Source organism: Plectropomus leopardus, chromosome 19 (assembly GCF_026936395.1).
Source record: "Plectropomus leopardus strain MGB_pleo_1.0 chromosome 19, ASM2693639v1, whole genome shotgun sequence".
Classification (NCBI taxonomy): domain Eukaryota; kingdom Metazoa; phylum Chordata; class Actinopteri; order Perciformes; family Serranidae; genus Plectropomus; species Plectropomus leopardus.
In genome coordinates, this window is record NC_142194.1 from 939001 (window position 1) to 945000 (window position 6000).

The window sequence follows — 6000 nt, forward strand, 5'->3', positions numbered from 1 at the left end:
TCTGGATTGTTAATCTTTAGGTTTTGCTGGTTGTGTGTCTCGGTGAAGTATCCTCCTGGCTAATGACCCAGGTATCGACCTCCTAAATGCTTTTTAAATCACGCCTGCTGCCTGCTCTCTTCCTGCTCTCAGAGGACGCTGTTGCTCTTTGAAGCTGCGCCGCTCAGCCGCTCCTTCGCCTCCTCTTTCCTCTGTCTTATCGTGTCCTCTGAGACTGATTCTCTCTATCTCCGTCTCTCCATCACTCGCTACCTCCTCCTCTCTCTGGCTGGGCCCTGGTTTCCTCTGTGCAGAGGAAGCTAGGGGGAAGCACAGAGTCCATTTTTCATGTCATGGCAGACAAAGATGCTTGTCCTCCTGTTAGTTGTGGAAAGAGCTCAACTGCTGCAGAATCAAAGTGCTCATGCTGTTGGCTCCAGAAGAGACAGTGATGAGGATGATGATGAGGATGATTGTTTTGCTGCAGATAATGAGGATGATTGTGGCGATGATATGTAAGTGACACTGATGTGAGTGTTTCAGTGATTAAGGTGTTTACAGAGATGATGATAAAAGCATATTCATGATGATGATGATGATGATGATGATGATGATGCGAATGTGAAGCTGAGGATGAAAGCTTTGTTGCTGCTGATGCCGATGAGGATGTTTGATGACAGTTGAGACACTGCTGTTTATCATGCGGATGTATAATGGATAAAATGATGAAAAATTCAAAATAATTAACAGAAAATTAGAGAAAAACTACATAATTTAAGTTTTTTTTTCAATCCATGCTACAGAAATACTGAGATATTTTATTGTCATATTTCCAGAAGCTCATGAGCTCTGATTCTTGCAGTTCCACTTTTATTTCAGTAATATAATTATTTTTTGACTCGCGCCAAAGGTCGTCTCAGTCCTGTTGTAGATCTTTGCAGAGTTTTTGGTGCTCAGTAAACAGAATCATGGACCTGACAGCAGATCTGTTCGCGCACCATCTTTGATTGCTTCGTCAATATTTAGTGAACAAATCTCCTGCACAGCCTGAGAGCACAGCTCGTCACAGAGACAGTGCATGCTAAAAAATATCGACTCGGCGACAGAGACGACGCCCTTCAGCTCTGTTTTCCTGAAGGATTTTAGTTAAAGCACAGAGGGAGGGCCCTCAGGCACGGGCACATACTTTCAGTCAGGTTTCATAACAAAGTAAGAAGTGTGAGGGCGTCTGCACCGCTGACCTGATGTTTTTCTCTCTCCACTTTTCTTTCACCTTGTTTTTACTCAGTGAGTCTGTAACATCAGCTACAGTCGTCACAGACGAGAGGTCGGAGGGAAAAACCTCCTGATTAGGTGAGACAAAGATCTGTGGCTGAAGAGGATTCAGTCATGAACAGCAGACACGCAGATACATTTATCTTTAATTATGTTGTATTTAGGAGGGCTTTAAAACATATTCTTAACATATACAGATCAACACATGACAGTAAAAACACACAAAAAGATTAAATAAAAAAACTAAAATGAAACAAAAACTTTAATAACTAAAAAAAATCAAATAAATAAACCAATTAATTAAATAAAATAAAAAATAAAGTACATCTTTTTTCTTACATTTCACGACACATCAGTCAATCAAGCACATGTTTCTTTGTCCAAAATTTAATTGGCTCCTATTTTTTGTTGTATTTAGTTAAGGAGATGCTGTTTTACAGGTAATTTGAATTGCATTTTTAGGATTCATTGCGTGATGCGTGCAGGGAAAGGATACCATTCATACATGGCTCTGCACATGATAACTAATAATCTACTCAAGATTTCTGACTTTGGAAATGTGACTCTTATATTTCTGACATAAATTAGCTCAAAGTCACTTTTTCTTCTCGTAACCTTGTTGACTGAGTGTTTGTGGTGGATGTGATGTGATGAGAGCGCAGTGTGAAAAGAGAAAATGAGAAGCTTTCACTGACTGTTTCTGCAGATTTAGTCATTAGATGAGCACAAGTAGCGTCTTTGTGTTCATATTTCTGAGCAAAGAAAACATGACTTTTGATGAACGCATAAATGCACAATGGTCAATTAGAAGACAAAGAGGTCTTGTTTGGCTTTGCTGTGCAGCTCTGTATATCAAACCTCGTTCACCTGCTAACAGCATCATGTGACGTGTTTCATGTCTTTAGTTTACATTCATATGTTTCCACTGCATTCATTATTGAGGATAGACACCGCGGCCTGCTGTCGGCCAGCAGTCCCCTCTGCATCTGTGTCCTGACAGTTATTCTGTGCAGTTTTTAGCTTTGAGGGTGAAGCTGTTTGTGTGTGTGCCTCAGCTTCGAATCATGTCATAGAAATTGGACGTTTGTCCTCGCAGCAAATTAACGTCTGCCGTCCTGGCAAAACACCTTCACGATTAGCGAGGAATTAATTGGTTATTTGCTCCAGAAGGTTCATCAGCGTCACTCAAACCACTTAGCATTCACTGTCACTGTAATTATGTTTCTGGAACTTGAGAAATTTTGGACGTCTCCCCGAAGTCTGGAGACAAGGTGAGGCAGGAGACGCAACAGAGAGGAAGTGTTTTTAAATAAAAACACATTTCCATCTCTGTGCTGTGCTCTCTTTTTGGTTCACGCTGAAGTGCAGGTGTAGATATTTGGGGGCTTTCAGAGGACTGATAAGAGCAGACTGATCATTTGATCAAAAAAAATCATTTTCGTGCAAAAATCTCCTTCACTGCCTTGTTTGTAATAAGCAGAAACTCATTAAAATGATAATTGCATGTTGACTTTTGACAATTTTGTCATGAATGTAGATTTAAAAATGATGCGGGCTCATTGAGAGCCTCAGTAGCTCAACAGTTTGAAGTGTTTGGAGGGAAATTTCATTGATTAAAGTCAGGTGGGAGGGAATCATAGCACACACACACGACAGCTGAGGACTGCTCATTAGCAGCGACTGCAAACTCACATGGAAATCCCTAAAAGTGGATGATTCTGGAGGCGTTTCTGTGCGGCAGAGATGAACCTGCCAATCAAACCGCGCAGTCCACATCTGAATCTCTTTGGTTTGCTGTCGAGCTCGTCTGCTGCTGTTTTCTCGTTGGAGAGAACCACAGAAGCAATCAGAGCTTTGTTGTTTGGATGAAGAATGTGGACGTCGTGTGTCCGTCCACGAGACGTCTGTTAGTTGTCTGAGTGTGATCCATGTTAACCAGGTGGAGAGCCTGCTGCTCTCGACCGCAGACGACACAAACGTCATCCTAATTTCATTTCCTGTGCCAGCTGTTGTCTCACTCATCCATCAGAGAAAATAAAGGACAGAGAGACTCATACCGTCTCACTCTGTACGTCGAGTGAGGACGAGTTTGCACAGTTACTATTCACCACAGTGCTTCCTGTATGTGGTGAGAAATTTAGCACAAAAAGTGAAGAAAGAAAGCTGTCACTGAATGAAGAAAAACACCAGAAACATTTTGTCCCATTTTCATCTCTTTATGATAATGTCACTGCTGTAGACCTCCTCTTGTGATTTCTGTCTGTAAAAGCTTTTTCTTGTGTGTTTATTTGCGCCCAGCTGAGAATAGAAAGTCACACTGCAGCTTTGTGGCTGTTTACACACGTTCTTACAGCGACGTCGTGCTGTGATTAACCACAGGAAAATTCGTCACGTTGATGCATCGAGGTCGCGAGCAGTTAGGGCTAAGAGGTCATGGTTAGGGCGAGTGCCAGTTAATCTTAGATATTCTCTCAGATTTAAGTTGAAAATTCACAAGAAAAATGTGCAAATGTGCAGCATCAGTGGGGTGTCCTCCTGGATTTGCTGTTGACGTTCTGGGATGGTGTGCCAGTTTGTGGCTGTTAAATGCTTTGCGTCTTTTTCCAGATAAACTTCTGTTTTAACATGAAATGTACAGTTTCTGCTCGTCACACTCATAATATATAAAAAAACAATCATTTACAACGCCCGTAAAACACCTATTCACATTCATTTCCTTGTGCAACAAAAGCACATGAATAGGCCTTATACAAAAACACACACCAAAAAATGGTTCGGCTCAACATTAATACTGGAGGCGATCGGCGTGTCCGCGGTTTCGATCTGCTCTTCTTAAAAAAAAAAAAAAGCTGCTGAATTCACACTGTGAACATTCACTTTTGCAGAATTGCTGAATACACTGATTCATTTCGAATTTTTAAAATAGTTTTTTGATGCTGGATATTTATTGCCAACTTTTAGCTACCAGGTTTTTCGGCCGTTGTTTAGTTGAGATGATCCGCAGAAAGACGAATACTGGAACAGAGAGAGAGATATTAAAGAGAGAGAAATGAGAGGTGAAGAGAGGAGGGATATAACGGGATATATCGATATATTGTGGTGAAAGGTTCGTACGGTGTGTGTGTGTGTGTGTGTGTGTGTGTGTGTGTCTGTGTCTGTGTCTGTGTCTCTGTGTCTCTGTCTCTCTGTCTCTCTCTCTCTTGATTATGGCCCAGCTGGTTACTTGCTTGCCTTGACCTTTCTCAGAGCTCCCATGATCCTCGGTCCTCAGAGACCCCGCTGACAGCCCGGGCTGTAGTGGATTATGGGTAATGAGAGAGGGATTCACACCCTGCCTCGAGTGTGTGTGTGTGTGTGTGTGTGTGTGTGTGTGTGTGTGTGTGTGTGTGTGTGTGTGTGTGTGTGTGTGTGTGTGTGTGTGTGTGTGTGTGTGTGTGTGTGTTGTGGGTCGCCTGGTGTGGCTGTGGATAAAAACAGCTCACTCTTAGTTTTATTTCAAACGTGTCAAGCAAACAGACAGAAAAAGATAAAAATGAGAGAAAATGGCAATCACAAGCTTGGTTAATTCATTTGTGAACTGCATCTCTGACATATATACATACACTTACCTACACACACACACACACACTCTCACACTCATAACTCATATTCATATTCATACATGTATGTAAGTACATGTACATATATATGTTCCACTGAATAATTACATGTACACTTACATGCATATTCATATATATTATTATATTATAATATGGGAACATACTTATGTGTTTGCACCTGCATACAACCAAACACACAATATACAGTTTATAAGAAGTCATTGAATTTTTCACACATGTCGTTGACAGATCTGAGTGTCTTTAAAGTCTTTCCTCCTCCTTCTTTCTCTGTAAAATAATGTTTCTGAGCATCTTCTTTAAGTGAGTGATGGATTTTCCATCCTTAAAATGCAACCATATCTGTAATAATTAGTCTGTCAGGCTTTGATAATAATAAATCTACTTAGCACGTAGTTTACTGAAAATAATACATTTTTTGTGTTTTTTTTTCATTTACAAACATAGTGGCATCAATGCAAAAACCTGGCATTTAAAGGGTTAAAATTGGGAAAATGAATGAGTATTTGATATTTATTATTCGGGCTGATGCTGGTCAAAAAATTAACTCAGTGAAGTAGAAGATTATATTAATGTATAATATTTTTTTAAAGCTTGATTTTTGGGATGCACATTTTGTGCGTACAGTGTTACAAGTGTGTGTGTAATATTAAAGGGTTAATATGGCATGAATCAAAAACATCTCGCTGCTCTTTAATTTTTGTCCAGCGACGCTCTTCAAAAGTGTCGAGCACCCTGTTGCAAGTCTGGCTTTAGAGGACACGAGATTAGACCAGATTTCACAGACGAAACCAGACAGAAACTTAAACCAAACAAATGTCTAAAATGACACAAAAGCTGACGCATATTTTCATCAAATGAAAACATCCAAAAACTACTTACAAAAATGATCCAGCTCTCCTTCCACCTCGCACCAAGTCACCAGCCTGAATAGTGTTGGCATTTTCCTCAAACCGGCGGAGAGACAGCGATGAATTGGTTCGAAAAAACAGCATTTTTGTTGTGTTTTGTTGGTGTTGCGCAGCGGTCCGCGGCTTTGCAGACGTCCCACCTTGGTGTCACGCCATCAGCTCATATTTTACGTCACTTAAGAAACGTTGAAGTGATACATATGAAACATACAAATGTA

The 6000-nt window shown here is 40.5% G+C and overlaps 1 protein-coding gene across 2 annotated transcripts in view; it reads left to right on the forward strand.

Moving 5' to 3' along the window:
* The window catches only part of grid1b (glutamate receptor, ionotropic, delta 1b), a 620249-nt gene that overhangs the window by 23104 nt on the left and 591145 nt on the right, over positions 1-6000 (forward strand). The gene's annotated exons all lie outside the window — the stretch shown is intronic.